The 20,896-nt window shown below is 42.8% G+C and overlaps 1 protein-coding gene across 1 annotated transcript in view; it reads right to left on the bottom strand.

The window, feature by feature from the left end:
- The window catches only part of nrtn (neurturin), a 139,582-nt gene extending 123,811 nt beyond the window's left edge, over positions 1-15,771 (bottom strand). The window contains exon 1 of the mRNA XM_048559468.2: positions 15,674-15,771. The gene's annotated coding sequence lies outside the window, so the exon portion shown is untranslated. The remainder of the gene's footprint in view (positions 1-15,673) is intronic.
- Between the last annotated feature and the right edge of the window lie 5,125 nt (positions 15,772-20,896).

Here is a 20,896-nt window from a genome sequence, read left to right as displayed (position 1 = left end):
CACCAACAAAACCATGGGAGTATGCCTGCAGCTTGTTCGGATGGAGAGAGGTGGTGGTATCCTCTCCTTTCCGGAAGGGACCAGCCAGTGGTAAGGGAAGTTCCAGCAGGTGGGCATTTTACACTGATCCCAGCCCCCACCCATTTGCCATAGCTGACCCAAGCAATCTCACCCACTACCTATATTCTAAGGCTCAGAATATAGGGGCACCAATTTAAGACTAAGATAAGAAGGCATTTCTTCTCACAGAGGGTTAAGAGTCTTTGCAATGCTTTGCCATGGACAGCTGTGAGAGCAGAGTCCTTGTGTATATTTAAGGTTAAGATAGATAGATTCTTGATCAGTCAGGGAATCAAGAGTTATTAGAGAAAGGACTGGACAGCGGGCATGAGGAGCATCAAGTCAGCGATGATACTATTGAATGGTGAAGCAGGCTTGAGGGGCCATAAGGCATACCGATGTTCCTGTTTCCTATGATCTTATGGTCAAAGGACCCTAGATTTTAGGCCTGCCAGAGTGCATGCAGTGCCTACTTCTCCCAGGTACTAGAAAGTGAGAGGATCATAGCCCTCTAAGTTCCTTTTATATATTCCCCCAGAAGGAGCTGGGATCTCTGGCAGGCAGCAAGATACCAGAATTCAATTCATTCCATCAAGGCTCTTGGAAATGGCCCTAATGGTGTTGTCAATGGCTGTGCAAACTGGAGAATCGGCCCATCGGTCCCCATCCCCACAGCCAGACCACTTTTGCGGGCTCATAACATTCCACCCATTGACTCTGTTTCTCTCATCACAGATGCTGTCTTTGAGTTTCCAGCATTTTCTGCTTTGATTTCAGCTTTCCAGAATGTAAATTGTTACTTGTTTGTTTTAGAATATCAGGCTGGGTTGGTTAGTTGGTGAGAGGTTGCAGAGGATCTTAAGAATACTGTCAAATAAGTTAAATTTTAACCAACTTCTGTTTCATATCATAGGTGACATAACTTACAAAGGGCTCCCATGTCACATTTGTATCATTAACCTGTAAGGAAGGTGATGAAACATGTAGCAATACTAACCAAACACATCAGCCAGTTGTTTCACACATTTTTAGGCAGCACATTAGCTGGTAAATGGCATGCAAGTTTGGCTGGGAAGACACTGGAGTGAGATGGGTGAGTGTGCAGGTCACATTGACAAACACTGACAGTGACAACATCACATTGCAGCTTAACTGCAGATATCTTTGCTGCAAATGGCATGTCTCAACAGCTAGAAGATTGCTGACCTACAGCTATATGCAATCATTGCCAGGTCGATGTGCCAGGGAACTGCAAATATGATCACGAAAGTTATTCCTCCCAGGCCAGCCCCACTATAAATGTTTACCAAACACCATCACAGTTTGTTTTAAAGTTAGCTTCTGTAACTTAAAACTTAGAAGTATGAAACTGGGAAATGATGTTGTTTGGTAAACACTTCCGATATCTAACACCCGTCACTGAGTTCTCCCCTAGCAGTAATGTAATATCAATATGTTGAAGACCACTTGCAGTACATTCTCAAGAGCTGCAGTATTAACACCAATCTGACATGATATTAGTCCTGTTGTTGGGGAAACACTTTATAAATCTCCAAAGACTTTTGTGCTCTCCTGAACTTTTGGAAAGGGCTGCTCTCCACTGAGCCTGCTGTGATATTGGTAACAACGACATTTCAGCTACATTCATTACATAAAATTTTCTTTCGTGTTCTGATCCAAAAGACTTTGGAACAACACAACAAACAGCAGTGATTTTCGAAACTGAGAACATGAAACAAAATCACAGTCCCTTTAAATCTGGACTTGAATTAGTTCCCTCTGACAGTTAATTGTATTGGAGGTAGGCCCCCTCAGTGGGACTTCCACCCAATTATCATTAACTTTATGCCTTCATTGCTTGCATGTATGGAGCATTAGATTTCTACTTAAAAGTAGCATGAATACTTAAAAGGGCATAAATCACCCAAAAGCATCATACTGCATTTTAACATATAATTCGGAAGCAATACAAGTCAAAGTTTCCAGTTCTTACTTGTTCAAATCCCTTTCACAGGTATGGAAACTGTCACTCAGAATAAGTTTCCAGTGCACTCTCAATATCTCATCGTAGTGGCAAATTATTGACAATATTCATTGTGCTCTTCAGTGAAAGTGAGAAAAAGAACATTACAGATTCAGGGTAATAGAATACATCATTTTAAAACTACGGCCAAAGGAAACTCAATAACTTCACTCAGGCTGGTCATGGGGTCTAAAGAATAAAGAAAGAATAGTTGTAATAGGCCAAACAGCCCATTATTATTACACAATCAAACAATAAAATTATCACTGATCCCCTATTTTAACTCCATTTTCCTGTGAAATGACCCTAACCTCGATTCACATCTTGTATCATGTATCAATCTTAGGCTTAAATATGAGTGAGCATTCACATAAAAGGTTCATAACCCCAGAAGTAGAAATATTTTCTCAAACCAGTCCTAAAATCCTGAGTCCTTGTCCTGTCACAATGATGCCTATTTCAAGACTCTATACAGTCAGTGGGAACAGCTTGTCAGCATCTACTCTATGAAGTCTGCTAAGAATTTTAAACATTTCAATTAGATTGCCTCTCATTATTTTAAATGCCAGAGAATAAATAACCTATTCTTCTTAATATCTCCTCACAGTAGATCCTCTCATGCCAGGATTCAACCAGTGAAACTCTACGGCATCCCCTCTAAAGCAAGTAAACCCTTCCTCAGATAGGAAGGCCAAAGGGTAGAAAGGGTAGGAATAACCAGAAGGCAAAGTACTGGGCTAATGGTAATATTCTTGGTAGTGTAGATGAGCAGAGAGATCTCGGTGACCATGTACACAGATCCTTGAAAGTTGCCACCCAGGTTGACAGGGCTGTTAAGAAGGCATACAGTGTTTTAGCTTTTATTAATAGAGGGATCGAGTTCCGGAACCAAGAGGTTATGGTGAAGCTGTACAAAACTCTGGTGCGGCCGCACTTGGAGTATTGCATACAGTTCTGGCCACTGCATTATAAGAAGGATGTGGAAGCTTTGGAAAGGGTGCAGAGGAGATTTACTAGGATGTTGCCTGGTATGGAGGGAAGGTCTTACGAGGAAAGGCTGAGGGACTTGAGGCTGTTTTCATTGGAGAGAAGAAGGTTGAGAGGTGACTTAATTGAAACATATAAAATAATCAGAGGGTTAGATAGGGTGGATAGGGAGAGCCTTTTTCCTAGGATGGTGACGGCGAGCACAAGGGGGCATAGCTTCAAATTGAGGGCTGCAAGATATAGGACAGATGTCAGAGGTAGTTTCTTTACTCAGAGAGTAGTAAGGGAATGGAACGCTTTGCCTGCAATGGTAGTAGATTCGCCAACTTTAGGTACATTTAAGTCGTCATTGGACAAGCATGTGGACGTACATGGAATAGTGTAGGTTAGATGGGCTTCAGACTGGTATGACAGGTCGGCACAACATCGAGGGCCAAAAGGCCTGTACTGTGCTGTAATGTTCTATGTTCTATGTTCTAGGAATGCTAGGTGCGATCTCATCAAAGTCCTTTGCAGTCACAACAAGTCTTACTTGCTCTCATTCTCAATTTCTTTATAATCAAGGCCAACATTTCAATTGTTGTCATAATTGCTTGTTTTACCTGTACTAACTTTATGATCTGTGTACAAAAATCCTTGTGAATATCAACATTTACTCGTACCTCTTTTAATAAGTGCCACTCTCCTAATTGTACAGCTAGATATTTTCACATTTACCGCACCATGTACTCCAATTGTTGCTTTCTTGTTCTCTGATATAACCTATTTCTACTTGCAGCCTTTTGTGTCTTCCTCCGCCTACAATCATCCCTTGCATTATATCATTTTATACATTGCACCAAGGAGAAAAAGATAAAAAATTGAATGATCATTTGAGTCCAACCAGTAAGCAGCTAAGGGGTACAGACCTACCAAGTTTGATCCTTCAGTTAATTGCTGCCTGCCAAAGTGACAAATAGAGGTTGTAAGACCAGAAGGCCATAAGAAATAGGAGGAGGATTAGGCCATTCAGAACATCGAATCTACTTGCCCTTTAATCTTGGATGAATGTTTCTGAACCCCATATTCCTGTCTTTTCCCCATAACCCCTAATCATGAACTTATCTATCTCTGCCTTAAATAAACTCAATGACTTGGCCTCCACCATCTTCTGGAGAAATGAGTTCCACATATTACCTAACCTCTGTCTGAAGAAATTCTTCCTCATTTCAGTCTTAAGTGCTTGTCCCTTCACTCTGAGGCTGTGGCTTAGGTCCTAGTCTCTCCTACCAGTGGAAAGATCATCTCCACAACCAGCCTACCCACACCTCTCAGTATTTTGTAAATTTCAATCAGATATACCCCTCATCCTTCTAAACTCAATTAAGTATAGACCCAGAGTCCTCAACTGCTCCTCCCTTCATTCCCGGGATCATTCTTTTACACCTTCTCTGGCACGATCCCCATGGCTCCAACATATCCTTCCTCAGATCTGGGGCTCAAAGCTGCTCACAATATTCCAAATACTGTCTGACCAAAACCTTATACAGCCTTAGCAGTACATCTGTGTTCTCGCATTCTAGCCATCTCAAAATGAGTGTAAACATTGCATTTTTATTCCTCACTGCCAAATGAACCTGCATGGTAACCTTCAGAAAATCCTGAAGTAGAACTCCCAAGTCCCTCTGAGCTTCAGATTTCTGAAGCCTTTACCCAATCAGAAAATAGTTTCTATTTTTCCGACCAAAGTGCATAACCTCACACTTTCCCACATTTTATTCCAACTGCCACTTTTTTGCCCACTCTCCTAGCCTTTCCTCTTCCTTCTGCAGCCTCCCCACCTCCTCAACACTACCTGTCCCTCCACCTATCTTCATGTCATCTGCATTCCTAGAAACAACAACCTCAGTTCCTCCGTCCAGATCACAAAATGCATAATGTGAATAACTATAGTCTCAATACTGATCCTGCAGAACTCCACTAGTGCCTGGTTGACATCCTGACATCCCCACTTTCTGCCTTCAACCATCAGCCAGTCCTTTATCCATACCCCTAACACCATCCTACCTCTCATAAAGCAGGAATAAAATCACCCAATCCTCCTGTTTCTGACCAACAACCCTTGCTAGAAATACACAAAGGTCAACTTCAGTCCCAGATGGAATCATGAAGGGAATGCACACTAGCACTCACCATCAAGGCTTGCACTAAAGAATTGCCACTTGGGTGAAGTAATGAAGGATACCTGACAAAAATAGACTCAGCAGTGCATAATGGTTGGAATGAGAGAAAATTAAGGGGGATGGAGATGGAAAATGAAAGGTAGGAGGCAGAAATTAAGATGGGTGTAATTTCATATTTCGTTGAAGAACACTATGCTCTAATTTCACATTGAGACATGTTCACTAACTACCCACCAGACTGAGAAATTGCAGAAGGCATAAATTCATGAGCAGTCTTTAAACCCATGCATACAGCATCTGATCTCTGGCTACCCAATGTAATACTTAGGGAAAGAACCAGCCTTATTCTATCACTAAGATGTAAATATATACTTGATGCACTTCTGAATCCTTACCTATTATGCAGGGATATGCACTAGCTGTTTTTACACTATAAGTGGTGTGAGAGAATACCTTTTCCAAGTGATTTCTGTTAGGAGATTAGCCAAAACCAAAGGCTTTTGTTCCCATAGTTACTACGAAGTATGATTTGACTGTTCTAATGATAACTGAAAAAAGTCAGCAATGTGAAGTCACTGCATCAGTATGACAGGACAATGGACTCAAATTAATCCATGGGCCTGTGATGATGTATCTCACTGTTCCTTCCAATATATAAGTTTCCGGTAGAACCCAAAATCTCACATGAAATACTCTAGAACCTGTTCATTGTTAACAGTCATGGCAAAAAAAACCTCTTAAAACTAGCAAATTGAAGATGGAAATGTATGGTACAGATTGACAGAGTTTCCCTTCTAAGCTGTCTGGCTCAAATAAATAGAAGGTGCAGATGTACTGGCAAACATAAGGAATTATGCATGTTATTTAAGGTTTTTGTTCTACTGTGTTCAGCTTATGGAGAGAGCCAATCTCCATAGCATAAGATACTAACAAGATTGGAAAATGTACAAGCCAAATACGTGAAGAAATTGTTATGTAATGACATCAATACTAGATTTTGACAGCTGACCGATTCTTGAAGGAAAAGAGAACAGAGATACAAAGGGTTTGAGGTTTAAGGTAAAAATGTGTTAGACAATGTGAGCACAGAGTGTTAATTTCAACGCAGTAAGACTGCAGGGAGAGGGACAACATGTAGGGAGATGTGCTGGTTACACAGGAATAAAACAACCGAAGAAATTCAAAGTCACATGCTCTGACCATAGAAATATGATAAGACAGACGCAACTAAGACTACAATATAAACAAAGAAAGGTTGGAGTTTGGCCATATATCAAATGTCCAGTTTATTATATGCAAGAGCGTGAGTAAACTTACCAGCCCTTGGAGCACTTTTTTTCAAAGTGAAGAGCTGATAAAGGAAAAGGGGTTCATTACAAAAGAAGACATTAAGCTTTTTGAAGACAGCTTTAGAAAAACTATGGCAATGAAGCCTAGAAAGTCAGTAGGGTTGATTTTCAACTTGTGTGGATACAAGATTTTCTTTGCAGATTGCCTGCTCATTATAGACACAGCCATGTTTGTGGGGTCTTTTACTGGCAAGTCTTAAAAAAACACTGTTATTTCATTGCAAACATGTGACATCAGGAGTGGTATATGTGATGATGGGCTCAATTTCAACTCATTGAGTTGGAGGAAAAGGAAGAATGTATCAGAAAGTGAGTTTGGAGTTTGGAACTGCGAAGTGAGGTCTTAATAAGTACAAATTTTTTTTTGTCTCATTTCTGATATTAAGGTAGAAGAATCTCTCTAGCTATGCATGCAATACCCCAAGGCTAAAGGTACTGGAATGGTTTAGCCTTAGGTTAAACATGTTGTCATTATGTTTAGATGTTTGCTTTTGGTGCTGAGAAAACTCTCGGAAACCTTCAGTTCGTGGGTTGCACTGTGGCACAAGATTAGTACTGAACCTAACAAATAATCAAATCAGCCCCCACAGCGCAGCTACACCCAGTGTGGATTGAGTCAAACACTAATGAAGTAATTTAACCCGAAGATAAAATCAGTGGTCACAGACCAGCGAAGAAAACTAGTGCTCTTTCAATTGGATATCAGTGGGGATACAGCTACAAAGTTACAATTATCCTGCTGGCTTTGGGAACATGAAAAAAAACTTGGTTGATTCTCTGCAAGTTTCAGCTTTGCTAACTCAAGAGATTGAACTCAAACCCTTGTGCATATATGTAAACAAACTGTACTACATTGCTTTTATATTTATTTCAAGGCCCATGTTTAGTAACCCCACATAAACTCTTATAAACAAAACTTGGATTTAGTAACAGTCGATTTAAAAGCTGCAGCTTCATGAAGTGTATGTTTATTTCACTCTTTTGCCATTCCCAGAGAGAATAGTTTATGCAGGCAGAGAACCAGGGTCACAGATACTTGGAATCTAATAGAAGCACTGTTTAGGGGGGTATTCTTTTGACAAACTGTTCTGTATCTGAATAGAGAAGCATTGTCTCTGCTAGGCCTAATATTAACAGCCTACATTTTTCAAAGGAGTTTTTCAACTGCAATCATGGGCTGCAATTTTGAACAGAGTGTCTTGAAGCCTTGTTTTGAACAGCCTGGCCCCTTTGATAAGTAACTTGCATATATGAACAGAAAGCCATGTCCTGCCCCTCTGGCTATCTCAAATACTGTGCCAAGTTGGTTCTAGGCAGTTAGAATTGACTCTTGAAAATCTACCAGGTGATTTTGTCCTTTTCTGTTGTGCTGAGTGGGTGTCATGTTTCACAGTGTTTCAATGATGAGTTTGGATTCACAGCTGTGAATTAGTAGTGGTCTAATAGGAAAGGGTGGGGATAGGAGACAGCAACAGGAATACTGCGTATATCAATGATTGCTAAAGAAAATAAGTTAGAGACAATGCAAATTCTTTTCTTGTCTTGAACTGTATATATTCCATATACCCTGCCACAAAATTTATGATCCAGTAAATGTTTTCAACCACCCAAGTCTACCCTCCTCTTTTCCACAGCTTTCCCCCCTGCCCCGTCCCCCCACCACCATGTGCACTATTCTTTGTAATTCAGGACTTTTTTTGCATTCAGTCTCAAAAACTGATCATCCAGTTCAATTCCAACAGCAGGGCTGTCAGTGTTGAGATCAAAAGTAACATAATTTAACTGGTTACAATAAAGCAATACATTGTGTAAGGGATGTGATAATTCAAGAATTGCAGTTGTCCAAACTTCTCCCCATTCACATGAAGATCGGTGAGATTCAATTTAACAATATTTTTGATTCGCTGTAATTATAAAGCTGGCATTTGCACCTCTTCCTTTGTGTGTTCCTAATTGTTGAGAGATAGAAAACTATTGAGTCTCAGGGCTTTTCTGCACCAATGCTAACAGCGTGAGGCTCCTCTCCAGACACTGATAGCCTCTGCACTGTTAGTTGTGCCTCTCCTGTTAGTGCAGCTCTGGGTGCTTACTGTACCACTTCTGTCTCCTCAGTGTTGCTGAATCTGCCTCGCTCTCTCTGCTTACACTACAGCCTCTTCAATTGCTCTAAGTGTTGTCAATCCTGATATGGATAGCAATAACTGTCTTCAAGCTGGCTGTCTCAAAAATAACAGCAACATCTCTCCTGTACTGACTGTCTTAGAACTGACAGTAATGAAAGTTTTAAATGTCTGATGGTTGTGATCATTGATAGTTGAAAAACTGAGCAAGATGGATGAATACATTAAACATTAAAACAAGTTTAAAAGGGGTCTGAATTGATATGTACTTAAAATGCTAATTAGTTAGTTCTAATGTTGTTTCCTCAGAGATTGCAAATTGTGAGCAATTTGTTAGTTTGTCTCAGTGATAGATAAACAGCAGCTATTGTGTGTTGGGTGCTTGACAAGAGTTCTGGCAGACTGTGTCCTTCATAGTTGCGAACACCAAGAGATAAAGGCTGAAAGCAAACAGGATTTGAAATGAAAACGCCATCAGGCAGTCAAGCAGCAAAAGACTGTAAGGATGGAGTGCAGCAGGGAAACGCCCAGGTTCTATTCGAATTAAGTGGGTCTATTTATTATGGTCAATCTGGACTTATCATTGAATAAAATAGCTGATGAATTTGCAACACAATATGCTACACCAAGTCTGATGCCTCAAGGCCGGTCCACCATTCACAGTTTAGGAATGTGACAGGATTCTGTCCAGTTGCCTGGATGAGCGCAGGTCCAATGACAGTCCAACAGCTCAATAGCACCCGGGAAAAAGCAGCCCATTTAACTGATAGTCTACCCACCAACTTAAATATTCATTCCGTCCACCAGTGACACTTAGCGGCTATATACAAGATGCAGTGCAGCAACACACAGAGGCTCCTTTGGCAGCATCTTCCAAGCCTGCAACCTTTTAACACCGAGAGTGACAGGAATAGCAGACATACTATCACCTGCAAATTCCCTTCCAAGCAATGTACCATACTGACTTGAAACTAGTACTTGACACTGTCAGTGTTATTGTTATTTATCTGTTAGCACTGTAGGCATACCTGCACCAGATGAACCTCAGTCATTTTGCAGTGATCCTATGTGTAGCAAGTAGATAATAACATTGTGCAGCATCCAGAAAGGTTGCCATTAGTGATGGCTGATCTCATTCAAGTTGTATTTTGAAACACTTTTCAGTTTTGCTCTGTTCAATTTTTATTTGTCTTGACTGAATGAGATGAAAATCAAGAAGGTTTATGCAATTTTCTTTGCCCCATTACCACGTCAGTGTTGAAGGTAACCATCATTCTCTAAGAGTATTATGTACAATCTGGTATTATATGAGGGCAACTGATAACCATGTACTTGAGGCAATTCTGAATAGAACGATTAAATGTAAGTTTAGTAATGGACAGAAATTGAAGACACTGAGAATATTTAATCTGAAAAAAGAAACCTCAGGCGATATTATTAAGGGAATAGATAGATTGAGGCAATATGTTTGGGATTTGCACAAACTGCAAAATGGGAACAAGGAGCCAGAAGAGGGAAGGTGGGCCAATAGTTTAGATTGGGCCATTTCATTAAGCCGGTGTTGATTGTGTTAATGAACTGTCTAAGGAGACAGTGGAGACTGACACTGTTGTAAAATTCAAAGGAGAATTGCATAGGTGTTTGAAAGAACCAGAAGTCTGAACAGTGATTGTATCTGGGATTAGTCCACTTTCTGTTGTTTTCAATCCCATGTTCTCATTTGATTCTAACTTCAGCAAAGTAGAACATAATGGGGAAAGAATGGAGAGAAGTACTTAAACAAGGCTGCTAACCTAAACTGAAAATTGAAAACACTGCTTAAACCACCTGCTGTGAATGAGGATATTAAGTTTGTTGGAGCTGGACACTTGCTATATACTGAATGTATTGGTCCAGTTCCGGCTCCATAAATATATGACAACAAACAGGTTCACTTACAGAGCCCTTTATCTTAAAATAAGTATCCTGACTCAATCTTTACATTTGTTGCATGACCATTTCACACATCCATGAGTGTTTCCTGTAATCGCTAGCCTTACCTGATGTTTGTTAGATTTGCATGTATGTTATATAATCTTGTGCTCATAATCTAGGCAAAAATAGCCTTATCAATATTATCTATGTTTTTTGACGTCTAGATCATGTAACACCCATTTGCCGTTTAAAGATTTTTTTTGCCTGAATAACTATCATATTTACCTACTAAACAGATCTCTCTTCAAAAATAAACAATTGGAGTTAGCAATGTTAGTATATCATGAGGTGAAACCTGCAGTACAAATATAGTTTCATTCTTTGTATAGCATCATCAAATGCCCACTTATCTTTCAACCAACAATACCAGAAATGGAGGAACTGCCAGTGCATTGTGTTGCTGTATATATGACCTCACAGTGTGTAAATTGGCTGCTGTCTATGAAATAAATTGTGACTATATGTTTCTAGAAAAATTCATTCACTGAAAAGCAATAAATAAATAGTGTACTAAAAAAAGGGCTCTGGCACCTCATAAGGATGTAAGACATGTTCCAGAATCTGAAATAATTTTTTTTTAAATTTTATATTGAAACCAGTCTTGGTCAAGATCTCAGCAGAATTGAGCTTCTAGCTACCTCCAGGATGAGTTTTTTTTCCCTCCATTTGTCACTGCCTTTCTTTCATATTTGCTAAACAAGTTTTCAAGCCAACAAATTATTTTCAATATTTATTCTGCAAGTTCTTTGAAAATCTTCACACGTGGATCTTTATCAAATGTCTTTTTGGAAATTTAAATTGTATCCATAGTTTTGTTTGGGTTTTCAAAGAATTCCAACAGATTAATGAGACACAAGCATAGTTACCTCTGATGATTGATGAGCACTAATAACCTCTCATACAATGCTTGCAAGTGTTTCCTATTACAGATATTTTTAGGTTAACTGATCTTTGTCCCATGTTTTCCTCCTTTTCCAAGCATCAGAATTATAATTTCAGATTTTCTCCACTGAGAGAGCGGTTTGTGTAAACTACGGTCTGGAACCTAGCCTTTTACAGATAATTTGTTCTTTTCAGGGGCCTATTACTCAATAATAATTATTAATCCTGATCAGCACTCTAAACTCACCAAGTTCTAGCAAGAAATCTCTTTGGATTGTTGGAATATGAAACACAGATTAAACTTTTAAAACTGAAAGTATCTGAAAAAACAATTATAAATGAAAATATAAGGCACAAAAAATGCAAATATTATTGAATGAACACATTTAACAAAATTTAGCTTTGTTACAATTTTGTAAACAATTTGTTTCCATCTCATAATAAAATCCTCACTGAACATGGCAACAGAAATCTCCTCCACTCCCCAGCGTGCTTTCTGTTAACTATTCCATCTGACCCTAAAGTAGGGAAGATCCTGTTCTTTCTCAATATCCTGATTTGAATTTGTTCAGCACCAGCGCCATCTGTCCTGGGAATTTGCAATTGCTGTCTTTCCCAGGAAAACTAGTGACTCACTATTATCTAACTACTTGAGGAGATTACTTTAGGATGTTTGTGGATGGGTTCCCGAGCAAACAGACAAAATTTAATGATAACACAATACACTGGCGCCTGGGATTTCCACGGGTGTTCTCCCAGTCTCCTGTTGTAGCTCATTGGGAAGGTCAGCAGAAATCTCAAATAACTGTGGTAAACAGCCATTTCCGCCATTTCTCCGAAAGGTTTGCTCATTTTTGACCACTGTTTGGAGAGTGAGGTGTTGACTTTAACAACATTAAATACAGCCAGTAAGATTTTCGACTTATTATTGATACTGGTGTCTGAAACACCTGCCTCTCTCTGATTGTAGGCTGTCATGCTCGGTTTCCTCTGATCAGTGAGAACTCTGATGGGCACTCAAGTAGCACCCATGGGCAAACTACACAACCCAATCCATGATGTGCCATCCAGTGATTAACATCACAGGCTGTCACTGTATTGGGTGCTCCTATTTCGCAGAGGAAGCACCCAAACAGAAATATGTTTCTGTAAAACATATTTTCCAGATGAACATTTGTTTATTTCTCTGAGAATATTTAATCACGCAGCAATCTACAAATCTCTTCATCAAAAATTATTAATCAAATTCAATCTGGTATCCAAAACTGGGAGGTCTGATTAATGTAGCTGATCTCAGGTTCAGAAGATTCCATTATTCAGATTTCTTAATATTGGAAATCATTAAGTCTATACATAACAAAATGTGGAAACTTTGATAGTCAAATCTAACATCAGGAGGGAAAGTTGTGAAAACATGGTTCAGTGTAAAGAGTTAATATATAGCAATTCCTCTTGCGAGGAAAGGCTGAGGGACTTGAGGCTGTTTTCATGAGAGAGAAGAAGGTTGAGACGTGACTTAACTGAAACATATTAAATAATCAGAGGGTTAGATAGGGTGGATAGGGAGAGCCTTTTTCCTAGGATGGTGACGGCAAGCACGAGGGGGCATAGCTTTAAACTGAGGGGTGAAAGATATAGGACAGATGTCAGAGGTAGTTTCTTTACTCAGTGAGTAGTAAGGAAATTGAATGCTTTGCCTGCAACGGTAGTAGATTTGCCAACTTTAGGTGCATTTAAGTCGTCGTTGGACAAGCATATGGACGTACGTGGAATAGTGTAAGTTACATGGGCTTGAGATCGGTATGACAGGTCGGCACAACATCGAGGGCCGAAGGGCCTGTACTGTGCTGTAATGTTCTAATTGTGCAGAATGGGAATTTTTTATGTTACTAACTACTCATCCTTATAAAACTCAGTTTAACATAATGTCACATTTTGTCTAATGGAACTATTGCATCTGTATTATTTCTTGTTCTTCGGATTAAAATGAATATGACAAGCTACACTGGACTCCAATGTACCAGTGTAAATTGCAACTTCTGAGGAAATTAAAACTTGTTTTGATAAGCTGCTGGACAACATTAGAATAAAAGCAGTTTAATCAGCAAAGAAAAACGAGGAAAACTGCCGTGGTCTTGTAATTTAACAATTTACTTTAGTCAAGGTCTCGAGGCAGTGTGTTATAGTGCAGCCAAGTTCAGAGCAAGTCAAATTGTAAAAGGGAACCAAGCATCTATCACATTGTAGTATCCACAGGGTGATCTTTAACTGTGGATTTAGCTACGTCCTTCTCACTAAATGAACTCGGACAGAGTTGCAAAAGAAGCAAAACATCAGAGAAACAGGAAAGTCAATGTTTTGACCCAAAACATTGACTTTGTTGCTCCTCAGATGCTGTCTGACCTGCTGTACCTTTCTAGCTTCACACCTATAGACTCTGACTTTCAGCTGTCCTTACTGTCTCCGAGAGTTGAAAATAAATCAGGAAATCAGTTCACAAACTTTGGCAAGGACCGGGAGGTACGATTCGGTGGTCAGGAGGTGGGAGAATCAAACTAAGTGAAAGTTCCTAGATATGACTCACTGTACTCTGGGCATCCATTACTGAATGTGCAGCACATCATGTTATTTGCTGACTAATCAAGTATATTGCTGAATCTATTTCCTATCAATTCATCGCCCATGTCCATGTTATACTACACATACCATCATGTTAGATAACTGACCTTCAGTAAGTTTATGTTGTGTTTGCTAAATGTTCCATACCTTTTGTTCGACCTAAATTTTCATTCATTGTCACTGAACCCAGCATAAATTCCCAAAAGACAGGGCAGATAAGTTTATGTAAGAATATTTGCACTGATATAGTCAGCACTTTTCATATCTTCACAATGCCACAAGGTGCAACACAACTAACAGATTACTTTTTAACATGAGGTCCCAGATGTTGTGTAAGCAAATGTAGCAGCCAGTGTGTACGCAATAATATTCCAAAACAACAGTAAGAATCTGTTCAGCGGGTACCGACCAGGCCATAGGGAAACTTCCCCTGTTCAAAGTGATGCCATGTAATTTTTCACACTCCCTGAGAAAGAGTCTGCAGCCTAGACAGTTGATACCTAACGCAAAACTCAAAGACCATCGAAAGCAGCTATCATGAACAAACCAGTTCTTTAGCATAGACCTGGAAATATCGCTTGGTCACTGATAACAAATGGACTGTTTCCTGTTTGTTGTCATGGGGCAGATTTGATTAGATTAAATCTGAAATCTGGAAAACAAACTTTGTCTAATGTTTTTACACTTAAAATTCAACACACAGAAATGCTGATGACCACGTCATTCTCTGGATTACTATGACATTCACAACTTAGATGCTGAAAGAACACAACAAATAAGTAAAGTCAAATATGACCTGACCCAAATCCAGTAAAATTGATGCCTCCAATGAGCATCTTTGGAGCTCAGAGACTAGTTTTGCAATACTGAAGGAAAAAAACAATCAGAAAAGCCCTGAGCATTTGGGATGATCCCACTGACAGCTTCCTTTGCCCAAGGGACCAGCACAGAAGCAGCCAGAGGAGCTCAAAATAAGTGAGATAGAACAGAGAGACACAAATGTGAGGTTCTTGAATGCTGAAGGCAGACTGTGTGTTTGGGGTGGAGTATGTAGAGAACGTTCTAAAAGGTGCAGACAATGGTCACTGTATAGGTAGGGAGTGTTAGGGGAGGAAGGAGCTGTGGTGAATGCTGTGTGTGTGTGTGTGTGTGTGTGTGTTTGTTGAGGGGTGGGGGTTTGAGAGGAGTGAGGGTGAATGTCTTAAAGGATGCAGACAGTGTGCGTTTGGTGGGGGGGGGGGGGGCGGGGTGTGTGAAGTTGTAGAATGTCCTAAAGGATGCAGATAATAGTGAATTGCCCCAGAAGGGCACAACAGGGTGGGAGTGAAAAATGGAGACTATCCCGAAAGAGTGGAGAGGGGGGGTGTGTGTCCCCATGTAAAAAACGATAGTCCCTCCGAAGGGCGCTGAAAGAGGGGACACTTTTCCAAAAATAAAACAGGCACTCGGGCCCCGAATCCCGGAGCTGCAGAACATTCCAACACTGCCTGGACTTACCCTCACTAACAGCACAGCCGCCGTCTGCAGCTCGCTCCCAGCTTCTGAACACAGCTCGCAGCGACAGATAAAAGGTGAGATCTTTCCATTGAGTGTGGAGTATCTCTCACACGACAAAGTGTCCGCACATTGCCACGGACACCAGCGATAACACAGGCTCCAATAGCGAATGAGCAGGATCTCTGACCCGCCCCGTTCCCTGTGTCTGCAAACAGCTCCCAGATATGGGGAATAATTATTACGTACCTATTGTAGTGGTGGTATCTGTTTTGTATTAGCTGGCCTTCGTACACAGTGCCAAGTACTGGGGGGCGCGGGATGGGGGGTGGGGGGGCTAGTGGGTGTGTTGTGGCAACATTGTCTGCACAAGGAGTGACAAAGAAGGCAAGAGGGATTTGGTCAGAGAGAGGGAAAGTGATAAGTTGAGGGAGGGCGAGACTGGGGGTGGGGGGTCGGAGATTAGCGTCAGAAGGGCAGAAACACATAGACGGAGGCGAGGTAACCGGGACACTTCCCGAAGATGTTCATTTCCAATTCTCCTCTCCAGTTCAGAAAGTGGGAGCCCAGCGGGGCAGCCGGGACCCCCAGTGAAAGCGGATTCGCCCCAAACATGGACTGGAGTCATCAGTTATGAACGTGGCTGCGCTACCAGAGCCGCGGGCCTGGGTGGACATCTACTCGGCATTTGTGCCGGAGGGGGAAGAGTGAGGGCAGTTTGGGGGGGGGGGAAAGAGTGAAGGCAGGTTGGTGGGGGGGGAGTGAAGGCAGGTTGGGGGGGGGGAGTGAAGGCAGGTTGGGGGGGGAGTGAAGGCAGGTTGGGGGGGGAGTGAAGGCAGGTTGGGGGGGGAGTGAGGGCAGGTTGGGGGGGAGTGAGGGCAGGTTGGGGGGGAGTGAGGGCAGTGGGAGGGCAAGTGGGGGGAATCAGGGCAGTGGGAGGGCAGGTGGGGAGGGAATCAGGGCGGTGGGGAGGGAATCAGGGCAGTGGGGAGGGCAGGTGGGGGGAGTCAGGGCAGGTTGGGGGGGAGTCAGGGCAGGTGGGGGGGAGAGTCAGGGCAGGTGGGGGGAGAGTCAGGGCGGGGGGGAGTCAGGGCAGGTGGGGGGGAGTCAGGGCAGGTGGGGGGGAGTAGGGCAGTAGGAGCGTAGTTGGGAGGTGTCAGGACAGTGGGAGGCAGTTAAGGGGGAGTCAGAGCTGTGAGAGGGCAGATAGAGGGGGATCAGGGCAGTAGAGGGTAGTTAGGGAGGTGTCAGGACAGTGGGAGGGCAGTTAGAAGGTAACAGCGCAGTGAGAGGGCAGATGGAGGGGGATCGAGGCAGTACAGGGCAGTTGAGGGGTAACAGGGCAGTAAGGGGGAGACAGTGTAGTGAGGGCTGGGGGCAGACAGGGTTGGGGCGGACTGCAGTACACGCCCCCCAGGTACTTCCACCCCCGCCTGTAACTTTGAGCTAACCGGTCACTGCCGAAACAACCTGGCGAACAGCAGGAGATATCGCCCGGAGATATCAGTCGGTGGGGTTTACAGAAATCACAATGCAAGCAGGGAACGTTTTCCAAAATAAAAAGTTGCCCATCTCGACTTGGGTACTGAGCCCTCCTGCTGCTTCCTGGATTCTCAATCTGGATACTGCCTCTCCCTGCCTGACAGTGTTGGGCAGTGCCCCCTAAACCCCGGAGCCCACCTTACCTTTTAGCCCGGTCTCTCCAGCCCCACTCCTGTCAGTGATGTGGTAGTCCGGCTCGGAATGGCTCAGGGTGTTGAAATGCTTCTCCAAGACATGAAGAGAGAGAGAGAGATCCCCTCACTCCCAGATCGACCTTCTCTGCAGTCCTTGGTCTTGGTACAGCAGCCAGGGACCCCGGGCACTAAACTTAAAGCCGGGTGGCCGGTGAGCTGCCATCGCCCGCAGTAACAGCTCAGGGGGAGGGGGCAGAAGCAGAAAAATTGTTCAATCTTACAGCTCAGACCCCCCCCCCGACTTCTTGGTTCCAGCTCCTGGCCCTTCACAGCCACACACCCAGAGACACTATCTGATCTATTCTCTGCTGTCTGTGTAGTGGGGAAAGGGGCTTCTATAAAATAAAATCTTATTGTTTGCCGTTGTTAATTGCCCCTAGGTCTCACCCGGGCAGCAGGCGGGAGAAAATACCCCCTTGTCCCCTCCCTTGGAACTCCCGGAGCAGCTCCACCTCTGTCTGTGTGAGTCCCTCACCCTTCCCAAAAAAAATACCCCAGCCTTTCAGCAAGATGTTTACTGAGGGTCTCCTTCCAGCCTAAGGTCCCGGGCTCTGTGCTCCCTTCCTGCTGATGTGGGACTGAACCGACTGCCCACGCACGGTACAGGCTCTCACTCACACACTCAGCTCTGGATGTGTGTCTGTCCGGATTGCTATTGCTGTCCTCCCCCTGGATATCCACATCTCCTCCTACTCCCCAACACCACCCCCCCCCCACCTCCACCAGCACCCCGGCTTCAGGGCTGAGTTTGCAGCGGCTCCTCCCTGCAGAATGAAGTGTCAAGTTACTAATAACCGTTTAATACATTCACCACAGCTGTCAGCAGACTCAACAGCAAGCCCTGCCCCTCCGTCTTCCTAATTCTGAATGGAAAGAAACAGCCGGGGAAATAAAACACGGCAAATAAAGGCACAGAGTGGACAGAATGAAAATCCAAGAACAAGCTGATGTAAGGTGATCCAAACCTGTGCTCCTCCTGAATTCTTACCCCTCAGTCATTGCCAGCTCATTTGTCCCCAGTGCTATCATTGCACCCCCCCCACCCCCACCCCCGTCCCATCACTGGATAGTTCTGTACCTGGGAGTGAGTGGGAAGTCCTTGAAGAGCTCCAGATAAAAGCTTGAAGTCACAAAGTGAAAGGAGGTAGCCAGTGCGCTGAATACCAATTCCTACCTGGGCAGACACCCCATGCTCTGTTGCTTCTCTAAGCCTTTCCATGGCTTCAGTTTTGCGACGTGATTGCGGTCAGTTGAGTTCGTTTACGAGTCCTTTCTCCCGATCCACTGACGATGATCGGTCCTTTTCGGTGCATATACCTCGAACGGGCCACATTCCGTCACTGATCACCCCCCGCACATCTGCCTCTTCCGCAACCCACTCAATCTCTGAAAGATTCCCTCACCTCGTACTCCATTCTGCATGCTCACAAAAACAGAAATTGCTGGAAAAGCTCATCAGGTCTAGCAGCATCTTGGAGAGAAATCAGCTTCGGGTCCAGTGACCCTTCCTCAGAACCCTTTCTTTTTGTTCCATAAGTTCATCCGTGATTGAAGAAAGAATTGTGATGCTGAAAATAAAATTAAAAAATCAGAAATTGCTGGGGAAACTCATCAGGTCTGGCAGCACCTGTGCAGAGAAAAACAATGCTAATGTTTCAAGTTCAGTGACCCTTCTCCACAAGAATCTTAAATTGGCCTTTCATCAGTTTGTTCTCTAACCACTTAGGTCCTATGTGTATATATGTACACATTTTACATAATACATTTAGAAATCTATTCCTGAGGTAGGGATACTACCACTGCAAGATTAGTACCCTCTGGAGTCCCTTGTGCAGGAGTTCCTGTGGCCATTCCATTCTCAAACAGGTATACCATTCTGCATACTGTTTGGGGGAGGAGGAACCCCCTCTCAAGGGAAAGCAGGAACAGCCAAGTTTATAACACTGCAATCAGCACTGCTGCACATCAGGGCAGGCAAAAGACTGGGAGAGCTTTAGTGGCAGGGAACTCATTCGTAACATAAACTGTAGCAGCAAGCAGGACTTTTATGTTGGCCCCTTGGTGCCAGGGTCAGGGATGTCTCAGAGGGGCTCCAGGGCATTCTGAAGGAGGGGGATGAACAGCCAGCAATTGTGATACATATTGGTACCAATGACATGGGTAAAAATAAAAGAGATCCTACAAAATAAATTTAAGAGAGTTAGGAGGTAGATTAAAGAGGAAGAAAAACTCCAGGTTACTTCCAGTGCCAATCACTACTGAGTATAGGAATAGGAAGATAGTGAGATAGGTCAGATGAACATTTGGTTAAAGGGATGGTGTAGGAGGGAAAGCTTTAGATTTTTGGCTGATCGGGACAGCTTGTGCAATAGGTGAGATCTGTAAAAGCTGGGCACCTGAACTGAAATGGGTCCAATATCCTTGCTGGGAGGTTAAACGGTTTTGGCAGGGGAGTGGTGCACTGAGTAGATGTAAAGTCAGGAGCAAGGTCCAATCAGATATAGAAGGAACGCGAGGACAGTCCAGTAGGTGGTGAAGACATGGGCAGGATAAGGCACATTGGAAGGTCTAGAAAGCTAAACTGCATCTATTTTAATGCAAAGTGTTTGACTGATTAAGCGGATGAACTTAGAGCATTGATTAGCACATGAGAATATAATGATATTGTTGGAATCACTAAGATATGGTTGAAGGAAGGACAGGACTGGCACCTCAACATTTCTGGATGTAGATGTTTCAGACACAGCGGGGAAGAGAGGTAGAAGAGTTGCATATTGTAAAGGAAACCATCCTGGCAGTAATGAGTAGAATCGTTAAAACAGGCCATCTGAGTACAGCTTAGAAATAAAGCAAGGGGTGATTACCTTTCCGGGATTATATTACAGGCCTCCCAACAGTAAGAGGGAGATGGAAGGGAAGATATGCAGGCAAATCACAGAAAGGTGTGAGAGCAACAGAATTATAGTTGTAAGGGACTTCAACTTTGCTAACATTAACTAGGACTGCCTTCATGCGAGCAAATTAGACATTGTGGAATTTTTAAAGTCATCCTGGAGAGCTGTATGTAGGTAGTCCTACTACAGATGGGGCAAGGAATGAAGCTGGTCAAGTGCTTGAAGTATCAGGGGACAAGTGTTTTTGTTATAGTGAGCTTTGCTCTGTAAGTTTCAAAGTCATTATGGAACGGGATAAGGATAGTGCAGAAGTTAAGTGTCTAAATTAGGGAAAGACTGATTTCAATATCGTTATATGGGCTCTGGCAAACATGGACTGGGGGCTTCTAATTGCACGTGAGTCTACATTTGGAAACTGAGAATGGTTCAGAAGTAGGATAGTGAGAATTCAGGACCAGCATGTTCCTCTCAGAGTGAAGGAAAAGGGCAGAAAGCCCTGGATGTTAAGGGATATTGAGAGTTTGATAAAGAAAAAGAAGAAAGCATATATCAGGAACAGCACATTAAAAACAAAGGAGACCCTTCAAAAGCATAGT

The sequence above is a fragment of the Stegostoma tigrinum genome, chromosome 30 (genome assembly GCF_030684315.1).
Source record: "Stegostoma tigrinum isolate sSteTig4 chromosome 30, sSteTig4.hap1, whole genome shotgun sequence".
NCBI classification, from domain to species: domain Eukaryota; kingdom Metazoa; phylum Chordata; class Chondrichthyes; order Orectolobiformes; family Stegostomatidae; genus Stegostoma; species Stegostoma tigrinum.
The sequence above is the reverse complement of the archived record's forward strand: the minus strand, read 5'-3'. Positions and strand labels throughout refer to the sequence as shown.